Raw genomic sequence first — 27667 nt, 5'->3', positions numbered from 1 at the left:
CCTTCACCATCTTTCTCTGCTGCAGTCACCGGGCAGCAGAGTTCAGCACCAGATAGGATTTCAGCAGTGGCTAAACATCCCAGAGCCAGCTGCTAACTTCACCGTGGTTGAATTCCACAAAGGACCTGCTATCAACAACACCAGCTGATACACCATGTGACCTTATATAGGAAAAAGGAGTGGTCACATCAGCAGGGAAACAACAGACATGTAATAACACCTATGGCCACCGGAGGCAAAAACCCATATTAAGCCCCCAGGCCTGAAAGGAAAAAAAAAAGGTTTAAATGAGGGAATCCAGAATCTGACACAGATCCAAGAATTGGACTGTGACAAAGAGTTAGATGTGTTTGATGCTCTTGTATGTGACAAAGGTCTGATACCCACTGGTGCTGCAGTTAGCTGGGACAGGATTAACTGTAGTGGTCGACCCAGTTTGGGAGGGGGAACTGAGAGTTGGTAGCAGGTCTATGAAGGGACTGGACAGTTAGTGTGTGGGCAACAGTAAGTAAAGTCGCAGGCCTAGGAGGCTGCTAGAGACAGCGTGAGCCTAATACTTGGGGCAGTGGATTGCCGAAAATACCCTTCCATGTGATTCTGTCTAAATGGCCTGGGGCAACCTCAAGATGGACGTCGGGGGCTAGAGGCACACTCAGCTTATGAAGGTACAGAGAATGATGGACTCAGACTACATCATGCGGAAGGTACTGTAATCCAGAAATACTGCTAGAGGTGAGGAAGACGCCCTAGGGCTAGGAAAGCCTGTAAATAGTGTACAGACTGCTATTCTCTAAGTAAAAGTTTGGTTTTGATAAACCTTGTGTCTCCTGGATTATTTGCTGCCCTAGTTCCAGAAGAAGGATTCCTGGAGTCAGAAAAGGCCTGAAGGCCAGAAGTAAGTGGGAAGCAACACATACACAGCAGCACACCGGGCCTGGGACACACCTTGTCTCAAGGATGCCCAAGCAAGTGGTGACCAAAGCTCGCTCACGACTACCTCGCTTGGGCATCTTACACAACGACAACAGTCAAGGATGGAAGTGCAGCTCTTCATTGGACTTGATCCTCTAACCCCTCACTAGGATGCACTGACAGTCTGTACCATTACCAGTGGTGGTCAAGGAGACAAGCAACTGTGTAAGCGGGTGGAAAACACAGGATTTGGAACTCTGTATCAAAAAGAAAGAAAAAAAAAGCAGAAAGTCTAAACTTTATTAATTGTGCCTTTATATATAATGTGGCTATAAAAATACGTATGTGAACATACTTCACAGTGAGCCTTTTCCTTTGTTTACTAAGCTAATAAAAAAAGAAAAGTGACCACTGAAGAAACCATACAAGAAACTGAGTGAAAGAGAGTGATCAGAGTAAAGTCTATATCACATTTGTGGGGTTGTAAACTGTTACTGTTAACAACAAGCTATTGTTAGGCTGGTTTCACACTTGCGTTTTTTTTGCGCAAAAAAACACATGCGTTTTTTACCCTATACTTTACATGGGTGGGCATACACATGCGTTTGTACATGTTTGTAGGCGCATGCGTTTTTTTGTAGTGTGAGCTCGGGCACACAAAATGCATCCTGTTGCATTTTTTGTGCGTCCGACTTGTCCCAAAAAAACGCATGCGCACGCAATGCGGTTTTTTTTCACCCAACCACCCATTATAGTCTATGGGTGCGCATGTCAGCGCAAAAAAAGCATGCTTTTTTTAAAAAAACGCGCACAAAACACAAAAAAAAGGCAAGTGTGAAAGTAGCCTTAGAACTAGAAATGATCAAAGCTTTGAAAATTCAGGTTTGCCAAGTTTGATTAATATATAAAAAATGTATTTGCAACAAAACACAATACTGCAAAATCTCCAATTGCTCTGAAGAGATGTGTGTAACACTCTGAGGTCTCCTAGGACTGTATCCGATCACTTTCAAGCTCCTTAATGCAAACACAGTCTTTAGTAATATGTTAGTGACCTCAGCATAGAAAAAGACGGTAATCCATAATATACAACACCACATTTAACAACGGGGGACACTGACAAATATTTCATTAGAGAGTGAATATATTCAAGTGAAATTGAATTCTACCAGAATTTTACAAAAATCCACAATTGCCAAAATGCAAATTGCTTCATCAAGGAACAAAGTCCCAGCTCAGAGTGAGATTACCAGGGATTTTAGTGCTCACAGCAGGAATCAGTAGTTGTGAAGAAGACGAGATATGAGCAAACCTTTCACCTTTTTGCCGAAAAGTTCGTTGAACACACCCGAACTCCACTCAATTCAATGGGAGGCAAAACCAAATGCATAGACAACACTTTCAGGGGGGCTAAAAAGCTGCCTAAAAAGCTCAAATTAGGGGCAGACACCAAGAAAAGTGGCATCAATTGATCCCGAGTGAAAATAGTAGAATTGCTCACAATGGATGCATGGGACAAGGCCTGGACTAGCATTTCTAGCTGAAACATTGATCGGTAACAGGTGGATGAATGACAGCTGTAGGCCTGGTGCTCTGAGAGACCTGACAAATTCAGGCAACACACATGAAGGAGACCCACTTGGAGTCCAAACATTTCCAAAAATTAGGAGAAAAGTGTTATCAGTTGACCTACAGTAGAAATTTGATAATGGCACAGCAGCAGTGACCAATGTAATCCTGGTGTGCTGGGAGCTCTGATACCTCATGCAACAGCTCAAACTGCTTTTCTGCTCAGCCAGACTCAGGTGGCACAAATATCAACATGGTAGACCACTAATCTTATAAAAATTTAAGGATAGTAACACAGCTAGTTGACTGAACAATTCACCCACAGTAGAAATTTCATAATAGCACAGCGACGTCCCGATTTGCCATGCATGAGGTATCAGGGTCTGGGCCAGTTCTTTCAGCTTGGAATTTAAGTTTAAACTAAGATGCGGTGCGTGAGGGACTGGTATAAGCCTGTTGTACTGGGAGCCCTGATACTTCCTGCTTGGTAGTCTACTATTGTTAGAAACATTTAAAGATAGTAACTCAGGCAGTTGACTAAAAGGAAGTGTAGGCCTGCCTGTCTGAGAGCCCTACTGCTACAGGCAACACACATGAAAAAGACCCAACTTGGAGTCCAAACATTTAAAAAATTAAGGGCAGACACTACTAAAGTGTCATCAATCTCCTCAGATTAGAAATAGAATAATGGGGCTCTGCCACCCCTTCCACTACTGCCAACCCAGCAGATGGAGACCCTACTTGGAGTATCCATATTTCCAAAAATTGTTTGTGACATCATCACCAGTAGCAACAGCAGGCACAAAAGGTACGACAAACAGCAATAATGCAAAATCAATGTAACACACTAAAAAAGAAACCATCGACTAGTCTGCGCAATCTACAATTGGGTTGCAAAAGTCATTGTAGATCCATGACTTATTCAGGAAACAGGTGGATCCGCTTATCCATTAGGACACTATGAGCAGCGCTGAAGACACGTTCTAAGAGAATTGTAGCTGCCGGGCATGACAAAGCCTTCAAGACGTGTCAGGAGACCTCAGACCACACTTCCATTTTTGAAGACCAAAATGCAAAGGGGTCCAACCTCCACCTGATGGCATTGATATTGGGCTTGAGATACACCATCCTCTGCAGTCATTCACAACATGTCAGACTTTTACTCTGGTCTGCTGATCCCATATCAGTTGGGATCTACAACCTTTTTGTCACAACTCTGTTGTCAAGTTTCCTGGGACCAGGGGAAGAGGAGTAGAGAGCACATGATGCAGCGCTTGTCATCCGCTGGAGCACATGCTCTTTGTGGACCTCATCTACAAGACGTACCGCTGTGTGGCTGCCAAAAAAATGGAGTTGAGAATCCCATCAAGTGACATGTGTTGTCAGTTGTCTTGGGATAGGATGAGACAGTGTTTGTTCAGTGGAGCTTTCAGTAACATTACCACCTAACCCACGTACACCTTGAGCACAGAGCTTATTCTCCCTTCCACCACGATGTCGCTGTTTCCCAATCATGTTGGACGTACCCTTCCCCTCTTTTAACCAGCTGTTTCACAACACTAGGCCCAGACCTGTCAGTCACCTGCCAAAAAATTTACAATCAGTATGAACATGCATTTGTGGAAATTTGATATTTTACCAAGCTTTCCATGAATTTTGCTGATTTTGAGGAAAAATGCTTGTGACTCCAAACACAAATCCGAATGTGCAACGTTCGTGCTGAATTTAAGATCGGCAAACACTTTCCGAACAAGTTCGCTCGTCTCTAATGAAGACCAAATGGGTGATGCGTGAAAAAGGAGAAACAATGCCCGCAACTACAAAAATGGATAAATTAAAAGATGACAATTGTATTGCAGCATATAAAAATCCAAAAACTAGTTTAAAAATATATATATCTCTTCGAGATGACTGTGTACTTCAATAAAATTGTGATGCTTTAATCTATTCATTTTTGCTGTTGCTGTCATATTTTTTTTCATTTTTCATGCCTCACTTACTCAGGAGCCGACCTGAGGCTGCTGTGCACCACACTATGCTTGGAGATCTTTGCCTACTCGGCGAGCTGATGTTCCTTTGCTTTTGTTTTTACCAAATGGGTGATGTTAAGGAGTGGATGGCAGTGAGCAGTGAGGTGAGTATAAGAATTATTTTTGCTTGTGTTTTTTATGTTCTGGGGTTTGGAGAGACATTAAATTCATGAAATATAGCTTTTCTAGAAATCGAATTTCCCAGAAAAAAACGTACAAACTGACGAATTTGAATTTTGCCTGATCCGCTCATTTCTGCTTTTTAATGTTTTTCAAAATACAGTGGGCGAAATAAGTATTTGATCCCTTGCTGATTTTGTAAGTTTGCCCACTGACAAAGACATGAACAGTCTATAATTTTAAGGGTAGGCTAATTTTAACATTGAGAGATAAAATATCAAAAATAAAGCCCAGAAAATCACATTGTATCAATTATATAAATGTATTTGCATTTTGCAGTGAAAAATAAGTATTTTACCCCCTACCAACCATTAAGCGTTCTGGCTCCTACAGACCAGTTAGACGCTCCTAATCAACTCGCTACCAGCATTAAAGACAGCTGTCTTACATAGTCACCTTTATAAAAGACTCCTGTCCATAGATGTCTACAACATGGGCAAGACCAAAGAGCATTCTAAGGATGTCAGGGACAAGATCATAGACCTGCACAAAGCTGGAATGGGCTACAAAGTCATAAGTAAGATGCTTGGTGTGGAAACAACTGTTAGTGCAATAGTAAGAAAATGGAAGAAATGCAAAATGACTTTCAATCGACATCGAACTGGGGCACCATGCAAAATCTCACCTCGCGGGGTATCCTTGATCATGAGGAAGGTGAGAGATCAGCCTAAAACTACACGGGGGAACTTGTTAATGATCTCAAGGCAGCTGGAACCACAGTCACCAAGAAAACCATTGATAACACATTACACCGTAAAGGTTTACAATCCTGCAATGCCCACAAGGTCCCCCTGCTCAAGTAGGCACATGTGCAGGCCTGCCTGAAGTTTGTCAATGAACACCTGGATAATTCTGTGAGTGATTGGGAGAAAGCGCTGTGGTCAAATGAGACAAAAATTGAGCTCTTTGGCATTAACTCAACTCGCCGTGTTCGAAGAAAGAGAAATGCTGCCTATGACCCACAAAGAACACCGTCCCACTGTCAAGCATGGAGGTGGAAACATTATGTTTTGGGAGTGTTTTTCTGCTAAGGGCACAGGACTACTTCACTGCATCAATGGGAGAATGGATGGAGAAATTTACCTGAGTGACAACCTCCTTCCTTCCACCAGGACATTAAAAATGAGTTGTAGCTGCGTGTTCCAGCAAGACAATGACCCAAAACATACAGCCAAAGAAACAATGGAATGACTCAAAAAGAAGCACATTAAGGTCGTGGAGTGGCCGAGCCAGTCTTCAGACCTTAATCCCATAGAAAACATTTGAAGGGAGGTGAAGCTCCGAGTTGCCAAGCGACAGCCTCAAAATCTTAATGATTTAGAGATGGTTTGCAAAGAGGAGTGGAGCAAAATTCCTCCTGACATGTGGCAAACCTCATCATCAACTACAAAAAATGTCTGACTGCTGTGCTTGCCAACAAGGGTTTTGCCACCAACTATTAAGTCTTGTTTGTCAGAGGGATCAAATACTTATTTCTCACTGCAAAATGCAAATAAATGTATATAATTTATCCAACATGACTTTCTGGATTTTATTTTTGATATTCTATCTCTCAATGTTAAAATTAACCTACCCTTAAAATTATAGATTGTTCATGTCTTTGTCAGTGGGCAAACATACTTACAAAATTAGCAAGGGATCAAATAATTATTTCTTCAGCTGTACATGTATAAAAAAAAGTTTAAAAATTATGCTGTAGATTCATTTCTGACTGGAAATATTATTCTGTGCAGAACACTAGCAAAAACTGACGGTGTCACTGTCAGTGGCAACATTATCTTGCATTGACTGAAATGAGTGACGTACCATATATGCCATAACTCCTTCCACTTCCACATACTTAATACACCTGCTGGAGGCAAAAAAAAGATAATATTACATCCTGAACATTTGGTGCTCCAGTGGCGGCGGTGATTCTGCTGCTGCTAGTAGCTCCCACATTCTGACTTGTTGTATAGATAGTATGGGTTTCTTTATTTTTTTACCCTAAAATTTTTCAACACTTGCCAAAAAGGAAGCAACAAGAAATTCTGGGTAGGTACATGTAGAGAGAGCAAAATGTGGCAGCAGGGAGCAATTTAGGTGTGGAGTGTACGATTGTTCAATTTGACTATTAAAAAAAATTATGAAAAGAATAGACAAGTTCTGATAAATGTGTACATTTAACAGTTATTATTTTTTTTTATAAAGTTCAACAATTTTCCCAACAAAATAAATAATTACCATGATCAAGGCTATATGCTGAATTGTGTACTTTTTATTCACAATATCAATCTGCTTCCACAATTATACTTTTTAATCAATTCCAATAAATGTGAAGGATTTCTTTTTCCCTTCACTGTTTATAGAAGTGCTTGGTAGGTACATGCCAAAAAATACAGCACTTGCCATGGGGCTCTGTATTGGAGTGGCATGTATGGGTATAAAATTTGACTAGTAAAGCAGATGTGCAGAAAATAATAATTGTTTGCAACACACACATTTTGTATGGTAAACACAGTTAAATGTCTGAATTTTGATGAATATTCTCATATATTTAAGAAAAAATATATTATTTCCCTTTCCCAAAAGTACAGTTTTTGTGACAAACAAGCACATTGTCTCTGACTGACAACTGATTTTAGCTTGTTTCCTGTAAAAAAAATTATGCTGTCTTGCTGTTGCTTTCTAGTACATTAAGAATGAGCATAAAATGTGTAATTGTAATTCAAGTGGCAGATACACCATATTACTAATCAATTGCACTGAGTCCTGCTCTGCTGCTTGCACCATTCTTATCTCTCTGTCCCCCTATTAATGGAATTTATGTATTATTCCTAGACTACTACTCTTATCATCTTCAGTGCTCCAGTTGCACAACACATTACTATCTGAAGTATTTCTCCAATGTTTTAGGGATTTCTCTTCCTATATCTATCACTGAGTTGTGAGCAGTGACTTCATCTCTATATCCTATAATCACCCTAATATGGCTGCTGCATTCCCTACCTCAGCTTTTATACAGGCTATGATAGCTTCTCCTGATTCAGTGCACTATCACATATGATGTGATAGCTGCAAGGCGTCGTGAAGAAGCTTTTCTATTATAGCTATGGAAGTTATGTCAGCCTTCTATGGCTTATGAAATTTTCTACAATATGTAAAAAGAAAGCAGGGATTCTTCTGGCAAGTTGCGTGAATCTAATTGCAAATTGTTTGAATTTGCCTGGGCCTTTAAATTTCAAAAAAATGTATTTGAGTCAAATTGATTTGCTTAGGGGAAGAGTCAGACGGCTGAATTATATACTGAAGCGCGGACAGGGATCGCAATGCAATGCTCGGACTGACCAGAGAATGAGAGCTGCATAGAAATATATGTGTGACGGCCGTCTGCGAATCTGGGCTGCAGTGGGGACAGCACCCCGAGTAACCCTGAGACCCTTAACCCCTATACAGGGATCTGGAATTGTAGCAAGGCCCAGGAGGTAGCTGTCTAGATTAGCAGTGGACCAGAGCAGGACGGCCACCAAGGGGTCAAAACTAAAACCCGTAATCAAGGTCAGGATGCAGGAGTCTGAGACCAGGGCGCCGCAGAGGCACGAAATAAGCAGACAGAAGGAGAGTCAAAAGTCCAGGCCAGGGTCAGTAAAACCAGGAGGGCAGCAAGGTACAGAATCAGCAGGCAGAAGGAGAGTCAGGAATCCAAGCAAAGGTCAGCGTCAAAAAGTCGGAAGAGAGGCAGGGGTGCAAAAACGGCAGGCAATAGAATGGTCAAGAATCCAGGCTGAGGTCAGAGTATACACTATAGCAATTCACACAGTAACACGCAGGGGAACCAAGAATATATCCGGCGGCTTGCAAGACCAGTCCCCAGGTATTTGAGGGATCAGGTCCTCCCTCACAGGTTCCCGGCCCGATGATGTAACCAGGACCGCCCCCGGACCAGGCCAGATGGACATGCAGTAAGCCCTACATGACTGACAGAGGGGAGGAGCCTGCCCCCACCGGATGCCTGCGCAGGAGCCCCCTCTCTGCCACCACCCTCACCCTGGAGCGAACCACGGCGCCTCCCAGTGGCTGAGGCAGGAATAGCCGTCCCTGAGTCCGACGGCGAAGTGACGGTCCGGCGCCCCCGAGTGCCCGAGACCGGAACTGCAGGCCCTAAGTCTGGCAGTGACGTCCGGCGCCTCCTAATGGCCGACGCCGGAACAGCAGGCCTTGAGTCTGGCTGCGACGTGACAATATGATGTCAAACTCAGGTCGGGAGAACCGGCAGAGACTATGTTGGAATTTCCATCCGAATTATATAAGCTGTCTGACTCTTCCTTCACTCTAGTTACAACTTCTCTCGTAGAATAAGCCCAAACAACTACTCAGAAACGTAAATTTATGTATAGACTACAATAAAGACCTATGAACAATGGAAAATATTTGATTTGGGGGAAAAAGATACTTTAAATATAAAGTAAACTAAGTTCATGAATCATAAAAATTCTCAAAATTTTCGAAAAAAAAAAATCTTGAAATATTAAATAAAATGTAACTATGAAATGTTCTTTTGATATACTGCCGACATATTGCTCAGACCTGAAGGCAAGTATTTCAATTAAGGGACTGGGAAAAGAGAAATGAAAGTGAAGTTCTGAGCGTCGGAGGATTAATTACAGAACGTTCAGTAATCACAGGAAACAAGAATATATAAAACATAAAAAGAAGCAAACAATTCTGTAAGCTTTACACGTTAATTACAATAATAGCAATTATAAAATCTCAGACGAGCGATGCAAAGAAAGAAAACATCTGATCAGATGACAGACTTGTTTTTTTATTGTAATGTTGCTCTGTCTGCTTTAAAGGGTTTTTCTGATACCTAAAATGTTCTTTCTAAATATAGTAGATATCCTTACACCCTATCACTTTTGTAATTAGCTTTATTTTAAAATACCATATATTTCTCCCTATCCTGTAAATCCCTAAAGGTCATTTTTATTTCACTTGCTGTAATGTTTTGTTTTAAAGCAGTCTCAAACAGAATGTCACAGGTAGCCAGTGCTGCACTCATTTTCTTGCAGCGTTTAATGCGCCTTCTGGAGCAGGACGTCATCAGGGGGCAGCGCTGCAGTCACTTACTACAGTTTCTTGCATGGCCGTCCTCTGACGATTTTCTGCTTAAATTGTGCTAATAGAAGTGGTGAGAGAGGCGATTGCAGCGCTGGCACTCTGCTTCGGTCCCCACCACTATTGCTTCTAACTGCGAAAGAAGATGTTGTCAGGAGTTGGAGATATAAGCAGTGATTGACATCAGCACCACCCCACAGCTTCTGTCACTGTACTCAAAAAGAATCAGGAGCCCATTAAAGGGAATCCGTCACCCCATTTTAGCCCTATCAGCTGCGGCCACCACCATCAGGGGCCTATCTACAGCATTCTGTAATGCATTCTGTCATACTGTAGATAAGCCCCCGATGAAACCTGAAAGATAAGAAAAAGGAGGTAGATTATACTCACCCAGGGGCGGTCCGGGTCCCGTCCGATGGGTGTCTCTGTCCCATCTGGTGCCTCCCATCTTCATACGATGACATCTTCCTTCTTGCTTCTCCCTCGGCTCCTGCGCAGGCGTACTTTATCTGCCCTGTTGAGAGCAGAGACATGTACTGCAGTGTGCAGGCGCCGGACCTCTCTGACCTTTCCCGGCGCCTGCGCACTGCAGTACTTTACTCTTCCCTCAACAGGTCAGATAAAGTATGCCTGCGCAGGAGCCGAGGGAGAAGCAAGGAGGAGGACATCATCATATGAAGATGGAATGCGCCAGACTGGACCGCGACACCAACCGCCCCCCGGTGAGTATAATCTAACTTGTTTTTCTTATCTTTCAGGTTACATCGGGGGCTTATCTACAGCACTACAGAATGCATTACAGAATGCTGTAGATAAGCCCCTGATGGCGGTGGCCGCAGCTTATGGGGCTAAAATGGGGTGACAGATTCCCTTTAAAACATCTTGTTTTGCAGTCAGAAGCTGTGCCAGCAGGGACAAAAGCAGAGTGCTGGCGCTGCGCTTAACTCTCCCACAGGTTATGTCAGCTAATTTATGGATATCTTTAGGGAGAGGTGATGAAAACATAACTGTAGTAAGTAACTGCAATGCCGCCTCCTGATAACATACTGTTAACACCAGGAAAGATGATAAAAGATGCAGAGAAGTGAGTGCAGCCCCGGCCTCCTGTGACATCCAGTTTGAGACTCCTGTAAATGTCACAGGAGGTGAAGTTAAAAAAAAACCTATATGCAAAATAGCAGAATACTGAGAAGTGTAGAATATTTTATAATAAAACTTATTACAAAAGTGTTTAGGTTGTTAAAATTGAAAGGATATTGTAGGTATCGGACCTCCCCTTTAAGGGAGAAGGAAAGCAAGGCACCTTTTTGATAGATAAGACTATCAGAGAGGGAAATGTGCTCAAAATATTTATCTAAAAAAGTCATTCCTTCTGGTGTTATACTCTCCGTCCCATTTGGTCACCTTTCTCCTGTCCCTTATAGATAAAGAACCAGGACCAGGGTAATATAAGTGGCTAATGGGTTCACCAATTTTGTTTTATTTTTTAGTAAAAGCTAAACTCAAGCTGTTTAAAGGATTAATCTGCAGATTCCAAGGCTGACCGGCCTCCTTTCTGAAAGTGCGGCTAACAGGAGAAAAGTAATTTAATTCCTCCCAGGAGCCGCCAGCTTTCAGTCATTCTGACCAGCAGACACCACTCACATTATTGTCAGCAGTGGCTATAAGCACACACTGGCACTTTGATTGACAGCTGTCAGTAAAAGTGCTGGTGCACGCTTATAGCCACCAGTGACTGTATACTGAGCGGTGACTGAAGCTGCGCCGGTACACTTCTGTGGCTGAAAGTCACCACTCACGTGAAGGATCAGTCCCCTAAAAAAATGATTTGCAAAGTTTCCTAACTTTTCATGCAGGACAAAAATATTGAAAAAAGAAACTAAAACCTGAAAGCTTCATTACTGATTAATGAATGTTGGCCAGTGGCATAGCATAGCTTGATCACAAAGTTTGCTGCTGAATTAGAAGCTTTGTAAAGTTTTACATAGAGAATTTTTTTTTAACAATAATCTTCGATAATACAAAACCTCACATTCTGTCATTATCGGCCAGTTACGGATTAATTCCCATTTAATGATTCTCTCTTTTCGCTGACACATCAGTCTGTCTCTGTCCGCCTCTTTATCCTCAGAAGGAAGAGGTTACTGCGAGATGGAAAAAAAAATGTCACACAACTCAAACTGTGTCACGATAATCCTGAACTTAATTAATGCCGGCTTTTTATGTAAATTTCCCAGTCTGTAGAAAAGAGTCAGAGGCTTGAGTGCAGCCTGCCGCAGATGATTGAGGCTTGGCAGGTCCCCGGAGAAGCTGAAATAAACCTCAGGCTTCCCCCCAGGGCTCCGCACAGTGACACACATCAGTCACTGAGGATTCATTGGGAGAACTGACGTGTGGTTCACCACCGAAGATGTTCACGTGTCCGGGACTAAATCCGTCTTCTCGGGGACTCGAAACTGTTACAATATTACAATGTATCCTCTGCTTCTCTACACAATCCGCAGTGTAAACTTGGAGTAAACTTTGTTACTTTGTTTTATTTTTACGCAATAAAGTCCGTCATGCAATGATTCGATAATGTCAGAAATCCAGTCGTGAACATACTGGAAATGCATCTAGTAGACACTGGTAGATTACTCTGTTCACACATTCAGTATTCGGTCAGTATTTTACATCAATATTTATAAGCCAAAACCAGTAGTGGAACAATCAGAGGGAATGTCTAATAGAAACACGTCACCACTTCTGCCTTTTTTCTCCCACTCCTGGTTTTGGTTTTTACAAATACTGATGTAAAATACTGATGAAAAGTTTACATACCCCGGCAGAATTTTTGCTTTCTTGGCCTTTTTTCAGAGAATATGAATGAAAACTCCAAAACTTTATCTCCACTCATGGTTAGTGGTTGGGTGAAGCCATTTATTGTCAAACTACTGTGTTTTCTCTTTTTAAATCATAATGACAACTGAAAACATCTGAATGACCCTGATAAAAAGTTCACATACCCTGATGATTTTGGCCTGCTAACATGCACAGAAGTTGACACAAATGGGTTAGAATGGCTACTAAAGGTAACATCCTCACCTGTGACCTGTTTGCTTGTAATCAGTGTGTGTGCATAAAAGCTGAGTGAGTTTCTGGGATCCAGACAGACTCTTGCATCTTTCATCCAGCCAGTGACATTTCTGGATTGTGACTCATGGGGAAAGCAAAAGAATTGTCAGCGGATCTACGGGAAAAGGTAGTTGACTGTATAAAACAGGAAAGGGATACAAAAAGATATCCAAGGAATTTATAATGACAGTCAGCAGCATTCAAACTGTGATTAACAAATGGAAAATCTGGGGCTCTGTAAAACTGAAACCACAGTCAGGTAGACCAACAAAAATTTCATCTACAATTGCCAGGAAAATTGTTCGGGATGCAAAGAAAACCCACAAATAACTTCAGCTGAAGTACTGGACTCTCTGAAAACTAGTGATGTGGCTATTTTAATGCACAATAAGAAGGCACTTGAAGGAAAATGAGTTGCATAGTCGAGTCGGCAGAAGAAAGCCATGACTGCACAAATGCCACAAAGTATCTCACCTACAATACGCAACACAGCACAGAGACAAGCCTCAAAACTTCTGGAACAAGGTAATTTGGAGTGATGAGACCAAAATTGAACTTTTTGGCCACAACCAAAAATGTTACATTTATAGAGAGGTCAACAAGACCTATGATGATAGGAACACCACTCCTACTGTAAAGCACGGAGGTGGATCGTTGATGTTTTGGGGATGTGTGAGCTACAAAGAGATAGGAAACATGAAAAAAGTTGAAGGAAAGAAGAAAGCAGCAAGTTGTCAGCAAATACTGGAGGCAAATTTGCAATCATCAGCCCGGAAGCTGTGCATGGGACGTACTTGGACGTTCCAACATGACAACGATCCAAAACAAAAGGCCAAGTTGACCTGTCAATGGCTACAGCAGAACAAAGTGAAGGTTCTGGAGTGGCCATCTCAGTATCATTGAACCACTCTGGGGAGATCTCAAGCACACAGTTCATGATAGACAGCCCAGGAATTGGAGGCTTTTTGCCAAGAAGAGTGGGCAGCTTTACCATCTGAGAAAATAAAGAACCTCATTCACAGCTACCACAAAAGACTTCAATTTGTTATTGATGTTAGAGGGAGCATGGTATTAAGAAATGGGGTATGCAAACTTTTCATCAGGGTCATTTGGATGTTTTGGGTTATCAAGAAAGCAAAAATTCTGCTGGGGTAAGTAAACTTTTTAGCACAATTGTATACTGAACATGGCCTTAATGACACAATACTTTTACATGTACAGGAAGACCTCTGCCTATATGTAACCCTCGACTCTGCTCTGTCCTTCAAACTGCACACTCAAGCTCTTGCCTCCTCCTGACGTCTCCAACTCCTTCCCTCAACCCTGAATCTACTAAAAATACTGATGTAAAAATACTGACCTAATACTGAAGGTGTGAACGTGGCCTTAAAGGAGTTGTCAAGATATTCTGTATAATTTGTGTGCATATATAGACTACAGAATGCTGAGTGTAATGTACTCACTGTCAGCATTCTGCATTGTGTCCAAGATATCACACTTAAGTCTGGTGAGCAGCTGTCTCCTGATTCTGGAGGAGCTGCTGATCATCAACAAGAGTTTTCCTGTCTGACAAAGGCTGGTCTTAAACCCCTCCCAATATCTGCCAGACCCTTCCCCTGCCTCCTGTTGCAGCCTCGTTTGTGCAGCACACATTATCATGCAGCAGGGGAATGACTCAGTTGATTGGAAGAACCAGGCAGGAAAAGGCTTCGACATAGGTGAGTATAATGTACTGTGTGCATCCCTCCCTCATCCATCCATCCATCCATCCATCCCTCTCTCCCTCATCCATCCCTCTCTCCCTCATCCATCCCTCTCTCCCTCATCCATCTCTCTCTCATCCATCCCTCATCCATCCCTCCCTCATCCATTCATTCATCCATCTATAGGTAGGTGAGCCGACTGGGGAGTGGTCCTCTTACCGCCGCGAACAGACTGAGACAGAGACTGCAGTGTGTCCAACAGGTCCTCTTTATTGGCCGTCCTCTCGATGACCCGCAGCAGCTGCTCAACTCCGCACACCGGCCCGGGTACCTTCACTTCCTGCCTTTCCTGTTTGAAGTCCCTCGTGGCTCTTTCACTGTGGCTGCCCTAGGCCTACCACCATAGCGCTTCACCCGTCCGAGTCCGTCCGTCTTGTGGTACCCCAGGCGCTCTCTGTCTGTGGCTTCTCCCATCAGGGCCACCACCCTGACCATCTCTGTTGCCAGTCCCTTCCGGAGCTTCTTCTTTGTCCACCTCTCCATTTAGTCTTCTCCTCTCCTGAGCTCCTCTCCTGGACTGACTGCTTCTAGAACTCTCTGTCTTCCTTTTATCACCCTCCTTAGGAATTCCCCTAGAGTCCTTGTAACCCTGCCCCCCATGACTGTGCGGTTTCTTGGCCCTAAGCTGATGTTCAGTCCTTTTCTCACAGCTCTCTACTGCCATCTTGTGGCAAAACTTTAGTATTACACCTGTCTCCACTATCTCCAGCTGTCTCCCATCTATAAGTACAACAGTCCACCTAAAGCACACTATACCTTACCCTCCTTCTGCAGACAGGTCCATGTGTCAGCCCACTTCCCCTACACATACATCATCCATTCTTCTCTCCTTGCTTCATCCATCCAGTTGTAGGAGGAGGGCCCCCCGCCCAGTGTCCAGGCCGGAACCAATTGGACCGTCATCTAGGTTCCTAGGGGGTCTGTTTCCGGGGAGCAGAGTTAGGGGATGGACCGCTGAGACTTCCAGGACGGTTAGGGGAGGAGCCTATATAAAAGGGGCGGAGAACGCCAGTTAGAGTGAATCAGCAGAAAGAGAGAAGGAGCAGGAGATCTTGGGGACGCCAGAGAGCCAGAGCCTCCAGCAGTAACCAGAGAGGAGGACAACGACAGAAGGGAGACTCTCGGTGGACCGCAGGGAGATGGCGATGAGCCAACTGACAGAAGACCGCCACTTCTCAGCCACCTGCGGCCGTTGCCGCCTCGCTCCAGCCCGCGGCTGCGGCCTGCCCACAGTCACCCGTGACCATTGCCACCTCACTACAGTCCACGGCTGCTACCTGCCCGCAGCCACCCGTGGTCATTGCCACTCCACTCCCATCCACAGCTGCGGCTTGTCCACTGCCGCCCGCAGCCGCCACCGCCCCGCTCCAGTCCATGGTAGGGGCTGGGCCATCGCCCTCCGCGGGTCCCCTAGTGCAGCCGCTGGCTGCACCGGTGGCCTACCAACCGCCACTCAGCACCGCCGCTGCCTGCCCCTGTCCAGGGGCTGCGGCCTCCGCTCTCCCACTCCCAGGCGGTATCCCGCTGCCTCCGCTGGGGGACATTCCACCTAAGGACTCTTCTAGGGCCTGTTGTGGCCCTGCTTTGTCTGGGTGTCGGAACGCCCAACGACTACACCAGATCCTCAGCAGCTGGGCCCAGCGGCTGCGACACTAAAGCACCACCGAGCAGTATGCCGAGGGACATCAGGACGGCTAAGTGACACATAGTAACTAAGGACCCGTAGTCGGCCATACCGCGGTCCTATAGTGACCGGCCTTTGCCGGAGTAGTCGTGTTCTCATAATCAGTGTTTTTCTTGTATTTGGTCCCTGCGAGGACAATTGCTGTTATTTTGTTTGGTTGCTTAGGAAAGCCCTACCGGCATCTATCTATAAAAGTTACTACCGAAAATTTAATCCGTCTCGCGTCTCGTCACTGCATCCCGCGTACCTGCCATGACCACATTTGGCGTAGTCGGCAGGATGCAGTCTCCGAGCGCAGACAACGGCACCCCAGACCAAAGCGGGGCCATAGACCCCCGGTCCAGCATCTCTTTGGGGGCTCTGCTAAGCAACCTGCCTAGGTTCTCCGGTTCCAACACCATGCTGTGGAGCTGAACAGAGCGGATGCGAGGGCTCTTTCGAATGCATCCGATGACCCCTGATGTGGAAGCCGAGGTAGCTCATGGCATTAGAGGGGGAGGCCCGGGATTCAGTAATATTGAGGCCCCTGGGACATTGCAACACATTTGTTAAGGTCTTGCGGATTCTGGAAGAGACCCATGGGGATCCAACAAATGTGGGAGAGTTGAGGACCCAGTTGCTCAGTCGTATGTAGGGAGAGGGGGAGACCATCACCTAGTATATGAATGTCCTCCAAGAGTTATACACGGTCATCGAGCGGAAGGAGGGCGTAGGGGTAGGACCCATCGACATTAAACTACGTGACCTGTTAGTGACTGGACTCCGAGACCCTTTGACAAAGCAGGCATTATGGGAGCAGGTCCGAGTAAACCCAAGTATGACTTTCTCTGAGGTAGGAAGTCAGGCGCGTGCTCGAGAGCAGGAGCAGGGACTGACGGTCCACGCGGGGAAGGTCCGGAGTGTGGAGGCCTCCGTGAACGTTGTCGGGGAGCCCCAATAGATAGAAGAGATGAAACAAGAGCTGAAGAACATTAGGGACGAGTTGGCCGAAGTGAAAAGAAGGACTGAGCTCACGACTGGGTGGTTCCAATCCAGGGCCCTGGGGGCCTCACAATGCTCGGAGCAGCCGGCCCTCGCAACCCCGGTGTTATGAGTGCAGGGAGCTGGGTCACTTCGCATGACAGTGTCAGCGTGGGAAATAGCCACCCGGGCGGCCATTAAATTAGAGGGCTCCGGGCTGGGGGGGATGCCACTCGGAGCCAGAAGCCACAACATGGGGTGGTGGAAGTCCCGATTATCTGGTCGCAAAGTGTCCAGTGGTATGGGCAGAGGTTGAGGGCCATGCCGTACGGTGCCTAGTGGACACGGGGTTGCAAGTAATGACCATGCCTGCAACTTATTTTCAGCAGCATTTTCCCAAGGCAGCGAGACCCCAGTGGGGGTCCATGATAAGACTGGTAGCCGTCAATCAACTACTGGTCCCTGTCACCGGAGTGGTTTGGATGCAGATGACAGTGTGTGGCAAATGCCTCGGCTGCCAGGGAGTGATCCTGATCCAAGGGGAAACCAATAACAAACATCCTGTCACCCTGGGTATGAACATACTGCAGGAGCTCTGCAATTTTCTCTGCAATGACCCCATGCAAGAGACCCTGAACCAGTGGGGTTCCCGCACACCCCAAGGGCGGGTCTTCCAGCAGTTGGTGCTGGAGGCGCGAGTACTCCAGGACTGCCAGGAGGGTGAGGCACTGGGCAAAGTCATTGCACCAGCGGCTCCCCCGCTCGTGCTGTCCCCCGGGCAGACAGTGGTGGCCCTGCCTATCTGGGCCCTGGTGCCTTTGGAGGGCGTGGAAATGCAGGTGGAGCCGTGCTTCTCTGAACGCCTGCATCCTGGCATACTGGTGGCCCGCTCCCTTACCATTGTGCAGAGAGGGACCGTCCTGGTGCGCTGCGTCAACCTAGAAGACCAAGACATCGTCTTAAAGCCCCGGACCAAAATGGCCAAGCTGGTGAGGCCTTTGGAAGAGGTGCTGCCAGCCCCTGCGGTCCAAGTAAGGGTGCAGCCAGAGGACCCTTGGGCAGTGACTATCCAAACCCTGCAGACGGCCAAGTCCTCGACCCAGGAAAAGGGCTGAAACATCCTGGAAAGAATGCGGCCCGAACTCTCCGGCCTGAGTCCAGCCCAACTTCTCCAGGTAGAAACACTACTAGGACAGTACCACGAGGTATTCACCAGCCACGAGGATGATTTTGGATGCACCACAGCCATCACACATGGAATTCCCATGGCAGGAACAGCCCCCATTCGAGAATGATATCTGCAAATCCCTCCACAGCTATACCAGGAGGTGAAAACTTTATTGAGCCAAATGCTGCGGAAGGGGGTCATTTGAGAAAGCCAGAGCCCCTGGGCGGCTCCCATCGTATTGGTTCGCAAAATGGATGGCACCCTGCGGTTCTGTGTGGACTATCGGAAGCTGAACGCCTGCACCATCAAAGACTTGTACCCGCTGCCCCGTATAGAAGAGTCCCTATCCACCTTGGGGAAAGCAACGTATTTCTCTACTTTAGATCTGGCCAGCGGGTACTGGCAGGTGCCGATGTCGGAAGAAGATAGGGCCAAGACTGCGTTCATTCTTCCCATGGGACTATTTGAATTCAATCGGAAGCCGTTCGGGCTGGCCAACACCACGGAGACCTTTCAGCGGCTGATGGAGCAGTGTCTGGGAGATCTCAACTTCGAGGCTACGCTGATATATCTGGACGATATCATCATCTATGCCGCCACATTTGAGGACCACCTGCGGCGGTTGGGGCAAGTGCTCGGCCAGCTGCAGAAGTACGGGTTGAAGGTAAAACCCCAGAAATGCCACTTGCTTTGCACCCAGATCGAATATCTGGGGCATATTGCTTCTGCCGAGGGCATTAGACCGTCCCTGGAAAAGGTTGCTGCCATCCAGGGATGGCCTACCCCCGAGACGGTAAAAGACGTGCGGGCCTTCCTGGGGTTGGCCGGATACTACCGTCGTTTCATAAAGAATTTTGCATGCCGAGCCCGAGCCCTGCAGGACCTGCTAAAAGGGGCTCCTACCAGGGCGAATGGGCGGAAAATCCAGTGGCAACAACCGCAAGAGGAAGCCTTCCAAGACCTTAAGGCTGCACTCTCGGGTGCCCCGGTGTTAGCTTATGCGGATTTCTCGCAACCGTTCATAATGCACACCGACGGGAGTCTCCACGGGCTAGGGGCTGTATTGTCACAAGTCCAAGATGGCCGGGAGAGAGTGATCGCTTATGGTAGCCGATCACTTCATGGCTCCGAACGTAACCCTGACAATTACAGCTCCTTTAAGCTTGAGCTCCTCGCGGTAGTGTGGGCCATGACGGAGCGGTTTGCAGAGTACCTCGCGGGCTCCGAGGTGGTGGTGCGGACCGACAACAACCCGCTGGCCCACCTTGAAAATGCCAAACTAGGGGCTCTGGAGCAGCGATGGGTGGCCCAGATGGCCAAGATCAACTATAAGATCATTTATAAAAGAGGAGCAGAAAATGTACACGCTGACGCCCTCTCCAGGATCCGGCATACAACTCCAGGGAAGAGTCGAGACGACGAATTAGAAGGGGAAGGGGAAGAGACGCCATTCTCCCTCACCGCCGCCATACTCATGGCTGCCACACAGGAAGAATCCCATCTAGGACCCCCAAGGGGTATGCTGGAACAATCACGTGATGGATGGATCCAACAGCAGCAAGAAGACAAAGAAATTGGGCTCCTATGCTGATGGGTGACCACCGGCAGACTAGCTACCGACTCCCAAAGACAGACCTGGACTCAGGATATGTTGCTAATGCTACGCCAATGGGAGAAACTAGTCATCAAGAAAGGACTATTGTATCGGAAGGCAGTATCACGAGCGACGTCTGCAACAACTTGGCAGATAGTCGTGCCCGGGGCCCAACTCAGTGAACTGGCTCGGGAAGCCCACGAAAAGGGGGCTCACTTCGACGCTCAAAAGACCTTGCAATGGCTGCAGCAGATAGTTTACTATCCGTGCTGGCACGCTGCTGTGGAAGAAACTTGACGGGCCTGCCGCCTATGCGAGCTGGCTAAACCATTCGTGCAACGGGCCCCGGTACAGACGATAGTGACATCAGCACCCCTTGAGCTCTTGACGGTGGACTACTTGACCATTGGCCCCGCATACCAGGGGTATGAACATTGTCTCGTCATGGTGGATCATTTCACCAAATTTGCCGTGGTAACCCCCACCCGAGATCAAACTGTGGTGTCGGCCGCCTATGCAATCTGTAAAAACTTTATCCAAGTGTACGGCTGCCCCCAACGGATACATTCAGACCAGGGAGCGTGCTTCCTGGGAAAAGTCATGGAAGAAATACATCGTCTCTATGGTATCAATAAATCCCGGACCACGCCGTACCACCCGCAGGGAAACTGGGCCTGCAAACCATTTAATCGGACACTAATTCAAATGTTGCATACCCTGGAGAGTGACCAGAAGGCCCGCTGGCCTGAGTATGTTCCTGAACTAGTGTGGGTTTATAACAACCAGGTGCACCAGGTTACCGGCTATACCCCCTACTCGCTGCTGTTTGGGCGGGAAGGCAAAGGGATCACGGAGGTGGAACTGGACCCAGAAGAACCCCAACCCTGGACCAGGGTGTCATCATGGGTCCGAAACCACCGACAGCGGCTACAAACCCTTCACTGAATTGTCCATACAAAACTCCAGGACCTGGAACACCAGGGGGGACTCTGCCTCCGCCCACCAACCTCCAAACTGGGGATCGAGCACTCGTGCTAGACCAGAACAAGTTAGAACCTCAGTGGGAAGAAAGTCCTTACCGAGTATTGCGCCGAATAAGCTCCGACAGGCCTGTGTACGAGATTCAATCTGAAAAAGATGGGGCCCTTCCCACTCACACTGTGCACCATAATATGTTGCGGCCCTGTACATCCACCGACCCCATGCGACCCGAGCTTACTCCTCAGGTCCCCGAACCACTGCCAACAGTCTGGGACCCAGATGACGAAGAAGATCACCCAGAGACACAAGCGGGCCCTCCAAGAAACGATATCTCAACAGGTCCAGTCAGGCCCCAAGAATCGACCAGCCCACCACCTGCCACCACCCCAGAAAGCTCTACCACAGTCGAACCAAGACGCTCTGAGCGGTCAACAGCTGGCAAACCCCCCCGAACGTTACGAACATGACCAGTTCATATGGCAACAAGAACTTTTGTCTCAGAAGGCCAACTTGAGCGTACCAAAGCCCTCACCCGAGGACTGGCAAGCATAAAGGATGGAGGAGTGTAGGAGGAGGGTCCCCTGCCGAGTGTCTGGGCTGGAACCAAGGGGACCGTCATCTAGGTTCCTAGGGGGTCTGTTTCCGGGGAGCAGAGTTGAGTTAGGGGACGGACCGCTGAGACTTACAGTAGGTTGGGGGAGGAGCCTATATAAATGGGGCAGAGAACTCTAGTCATAGTGAGTCAGCAGAGCGAGAGAGAAGGAGCAGGAGACCTTGGGGGCGCCAGAGAGCCAGAGCCTCCAGCAGTAACCAGAGAGGAGGACAGCGACAGAAGGAAGACTCTCAGTGGACTGCAGGGAGACGACGCCGAGCCGACCGACACCACCGCTTCTCAGCCACCCGCGGCTATTGCCGCCTCGCTCCAGCCCGTGACTTTGGCCTGCCCGCAACCACCCACGGTCATTGCCACCTCGTTCCAGCTTGCGGCCATTGCCGCCTCGCTCCAGTCCGCGACTTGTCCACTGCCGCCCGCAACCGCCCCGCTCCAGTCAGTGGTAGGGGCCGGGCAGTCGCCCTCTGCAGGTCCCCTAGTGCAGCCGCTGGCTGCGTCGGTGGCCTACCAACCGCCACTCAGCACCGCCGCTGCTGGCCCCTGTCCAGGGGCTGCGGCCGCCGCTCACCCACTCCCAGGCGGTATCTCGCTGCCTCCGCTGGGGGGACATTCCACCAAAGAACTCTTCTAGGGCCTGTTGTGCCCCTGCTTCGTCTGGGTGTCGGAACGCCTGAAGACTACGGCAGATCCTCAGTGGCTGGGCACAGCGGCTGCGACGCCAAAGCACCACCGAACAGTACGCCGAGGGACATCAGGATGGCTAAGTGACACATAGTAACTAAGGACCCGTAGTCGGCCATACCGTGGCCCTTTGGTGACCGGCCTTTGCCGGAGTAGTCGTGTTCTCATAATCAGTGTTTTTCTTGTATTTGGTCCCTGCGAGGACAATTGCTGCTATTTTGTTTGGTTGCTTAGGATAGCCCTACCGGCATCAATCTATAAAAGTTACTACCAAAAGTTTAATCCGTCTCGCGTCTCTTCACTGCATCTCGCGTACCTGCCATGACCACACAGTCATCACTCCCTCCTTCATCCATCCATTTATCCATCCATAATCCATTTATCCCTCTCTTTATGTAAACATATCCACACACATCACTATAGATTCTTCACTTCACAGTTCTCTTATGGCAGGGGGTAATGTAAAGACATATGAACCACTATTACCACTGTGGATGGGATGTGTAGACATGTGAAGTTCTATCACCACTGTGGATGGGATGTGGGAACATGTGAAGATTTATCACCACTGTGGATGTGATGTGGAGACATGTGAAGCTCTATCACCACTGTGGATGTGATGTGGAGACATGTGATGCTCTGTCATAATGTGCATGTGATGTGGAGTTGTGATGCCCCTGAAGGTCCAGTCGCCACAGAGGTACTGCACCTCAACCAGAGGTGTAGTATCCCACCTTTCAGGTAAGATGGAGACACCAGACCACACTCTTACACCTACAACCAACACACACCCCATCATAGCAGGGCACCCTGGATGGCCCCTGCTTGGTTCATAAAGGGTGTTGGGAGGTGGGTGGAGCTTAGGTTGAAAGCGGGAGAATTGTAGGAAGTGAGTTCTTGTTCCCCTTAGGGGGAAGAAGTGAGACGATGTGTGTGCAGCAGCTCCCTGTTAGCTGGAGCTGCTGTGAAAGAAGGTGACTGAAGGAAGCTCCCTGAAGGCGAAAGGGATTTCCCAGAGGCATGGATGGACAGAGTGCACCCCGTGGGGCTTGTTCCACGCTGACAGACGTCAGGTGGGGGGAAATCCAGGTCGCAGAAGGGTCTCAGCCCCTAGCCTAGTGGAATGGACATCAGGATTCAGCTAGCAAGCAGACAGCTGTGGCAACTTTAAAGGCCACAGCCACTAACCACAGTTATCTACGTCAGAAAGGCAGCCATAAGGAAACGAATAGTGCACGTTATCCGACAGGGTACGGGGCTGCTGGCCTGGGACTCTGACTGTGAGGTGTTGTGTAGGAAGAAGCGAGAAAACAACACTGTGAGATGGCCAGGGAAGGCATATACTGACTGGGAGTTCTGGAAATATATTCTCTATCTGCCTGGAAGTTGGCTGGATTCCTCACCAGGAGGACGTGGCACCAAGCGGGCATCTGTACTGCAGACAGAACTGTGAGTAAATCTCTGGAACTGCACCCCACTGTGTCCTTGGAATTCTTGCCTCAACACTCACTCAGCACTGCTACATCTACCATCAGCAACCATTTCATCTTTAACCAATAACCACTGCCCTGGGAAAAAGCTCTGCCTGTGAAGAGATATTCCAACTCTGCTGCATCACACCAACAGTCCCAGAGGATCTGCACTGCAGCGCAGGTCACTATTGATCAGAAACCACAGGTGGCATCACGAATACTTTATATAAAAACTCTTTATTTCTCATTCCCCTGTAAATACACCCCTTTGATTGGACACCCAGGGCCACAGACCGGGTCACCGCCGCTGTGACACTATCCCTTTCAGAAAGTGGCCCGGTACTGAGTATCCCCACTGCTCTGGCTGGCGCTCCAACTTGGCATCACGAAGAGGATATCAAAGCCTAGTGTCACCGGGCCCTGTGTGCCAGAAATTTGACTGAACTGAGAAATGACAAACCAAAATGTGCCAAGGAATAAATTTATTGGACTGTGAAATTGCTAAAGACTGTATTGAAATGAGAAACCGCTTAACAAAATGGGTAAAGGAGTAAACTTATTGGATTGTGATTTGTACTGTAAAGATGGCTGCTATGGCGGTTCCACGCAGTGTGCAATGAGGCATGCCGTCGTGGGCAGTACTCAGTCCATAGCGCGAAACCACACACCTCCCTACCCTGTATTTCTATGCTACAGCATCATGACCGACAGCCAGAGGAGTCCGCCTCCTGGCTTGGTATGGTGGCAAAGGAAAGAGGCACCGCCCACGGGGGTCAGAGAAAAGCCCGGCAGCAAGAATCAGAGCGGAAGAGAAGAAGTAGCACCAAGAAAGACGTAATGGCGAGCGGTGAGCGGAGGCTTACTGGGCGCAGGGTGGAAGCAGAAGGCTCCCCTGGCCAGGAAGATAGAGGCTCCAACCGGTCATCTGCAACTGACCTGGCACTCCTGGAAGGAGAGATGGAGGAGCTGACGCACTGCTTCCTGTGCACACTATTGGCTGCCATCACCCGGTGGAAGCAGAAAGTATTGGAGAAAACCGCCGGGTCCTGGGTACCCACGCCATCGGTACCCCCTTCGCCGGAAGCTGCAACAGATAACACCGACACAGGAGAAGCAGGGGCGTGACTACCATGGTCGCAGCTGCGACGGGGCCCGGAGTGCTGGATGAGGGGAAGTTTATGTGTGGGGTCAGCAGGGGTTTATAGGGTGGATTTAGCAGAGCCGTGTGTGCACAAGGTGTATGGAACATAGCCGCGTGTGTACGAAGTGTACGGAGCGGAGCCACATGTGTATGAGGTGGACGGAGAGGAGCCGTTTGTGTACGGAGCGGAGCCATGTGTGCGAGGTATACGGAGCGGAGCCGCACGTGTACGAGGTGCATGGAGCGGAGCCGCGCGTGTATGAGGTGTATGGATTGGAGCCACGCGGGTACGAGGTGCATGTATTCTATGTGTCTATATCTATTCTTTTGTTTGGGTTTAAACCTGTCATTGAGCTCCATTATATGTCCATTTTGCAAGCCGGCGAGAAAATCTCGCATACGGATGCAATACGGATGACATACGGAAGCTTACATGCGCAAAAAATGGAGCCACACCTTGACAACGGATGACATACGGATCACTGTTCAGGGAACATTTCTGCGTATTACAACCGTAAAATACGGTCCGTATTTTTATACGTTGGGTCTGACTCCAGCCTAAACTTGTATATATATTGCATTACACTATTTAGGTGCTTCTTCTTGGTTTTACACATGCTTTTTAGAATAATAAGATTCCATCATTGCACAGCAACAACAGACCTGAAGAAAAACCCCTTAGGTGTGGCCGAAGATGAGGTCTAAGGGCGAGACCAGTTATGTCTTGCAGCCCACCCAAGACCAACGTTGGAGGTTTTGAGCGGGTCCTTCACACAGAACAAGGACATTAGAAGATACCCCGGCTGGGACAGTATCTGATACATACCACAAATAATGACAGCTTTTAGATTGTAACTAGAGTTGAGCGACTTTTGTTTTTTTAGGGTCGCGTTTCGTTTCGTGAAACCCGACTTTTCCAAAAGTCGGGTCGAGCAAGATCGTCCGATTATAGGGAAAAGTCGGGGTCGTCCCGAAACACGAAACCCAATGTAAGTCAATGGGGAATAAAAGTCGGCAGTGAGAGGAGGACAGGAAACACACCAACAGTGCCCATTTGAATGCCAAAAGCATCAATTCTTCTTACTTAAGCTTGTCAACCTTAATTAACTTCATAATACAAGTTACGCACTGAAACACATACCACAACTCATAATGCTCCGATATGGCAGAGAAATAGCAGTATAGTACAATGAAAAATACTTCACTTTTTACATCTCATGACAAGGCCCATCTATTTCTCCATACAGAATCATTGGTCCCATATAATGTTTGAAACAGTATATGATGAGCTCCACATAATGCTACAGTATATGTTGGTCCCCATGGATGAAGCTCCACTGTCTTATGGGCCCAAATAATGCTCCAAACATAATGGGCCCCATTTCTAATGCTCTAGTGTATAATGGGCCCTGTAAATGCTGCTCCAGTGTCTGATGTCCACCTTTGGAATGTTCCAGTGTATGGTGGGCCCCATCTATCATTCTCCAGAGTACAGTGCTCCCCAAAAATTGCTGTCCCAACATTGAAAACAATCAAATAAGTCTCCTCGCTAGGGAATCCCTGTACTAGTCTGGACTCCTCGTCGTTCCCATCTTCCATCTCACTGCACAGTATTTCAACCTTGCAAGTGCTGTGATCCTGAGCAAGCAGGGGGGGCCCACTCGTTGGCGACGGCACTGGCACAGGGCCCCTGATAGTACGGTGGTGTGTCTGATGGCGGGTGGGCCGAACCTGCACTTTCATCTGCAGCTTCCTCTTTGTCACCGTGTAAGATGGAACTGTATATGGGAAGGGTAACCTGAGTTTCATCAGGGTCAGATTCAGGCCGTGTAGCGTGCGAGGGAAATGTAGTGGTCTGGGTCAATGTACCAGCAGATTCATCGAGCAGTGGCTGGGCATCAGTGCACTTGTGTCGCCCCCAGGAGTACGGTCACCACAGTGGCATTACCTTCCTCCTAGGGAGTGTGATGTCATGCTTGGGAGCAACGAAGGATCTCTCTAGCAGGTTAACTGATTGGGCGGCGTTATTCCCACGAGTCATGACCCTCCAAACAGCATTCATGAAGGCAAAGTGTTTGTTTTACGTGGGCAGTATGGTTGCAAAGCTGAACCTTAAAGGAATGTCCAGAAGGGCACCACCAGGAGTGGAGCCTACGGTTTAATTCGACTCCACCTGGGAAACCTCAACCATGCAAGCTACAGTACAGATGCACACATTGCAAGCTTAATTCCGTTAACGAACGAGACTCCGTCATGCCCCGCGGTCCGAGTCTGGCTTACTAGAGGGACACGTGAGGCTCTGGCACATGAGATTGGCCAATAACTGGTGTGTCATGCCCTTACATGTCCGTGGCTGCATGTGCGCTACACTGAAAAGGCCAGCGTTTGTCGCTTACAGGTGCAGATAACCCGCTGAACAACGTTAGTGATGGGGATCTGTGATTACAATTATTACCCGCGAACGATGATTTCCCAGTAAGTGCAGGTCAACCGCAGTTCCGGAATTAGGCCTAACCGTCATTCCTGAAAAAATGAAAAACTTACGTGTGCAAACCACAGGTGCTGTAGCTTGCTTAACAGCTCGCCATCTGTTCTCAGGCCCAGTATGGATTACACGTGATTGCACAAAGGTGAGAAAGGGTACCGTATCCCCGGATAACATGTATGGATAGCATAGTGTACACATTCAAAATATATGTCTATACATC

The sequence above is a fragment of the Dendrobates tinctorius genome, unplaced genomic scaffold, assembly GCF_039654945.1.
Source record: "Dendrobates tinctorius isolate UK_male_01 unplaced genomic scaffold, ASM3965494v1 ptg000054l, whole genome shotgun sequence".
Taxonomy (NCBI): domain Eukaryota; kingdom Metazoa; phylum Chordata; class Amphibia; order Anura; family Dendrobatidae; genus Dendrobates; species Dendrobates tinctorius.
The sequence above is the reverse complement of the archived record's forward strand: the minus strand, read 5'-3'. Positions refer to the sequence as shown.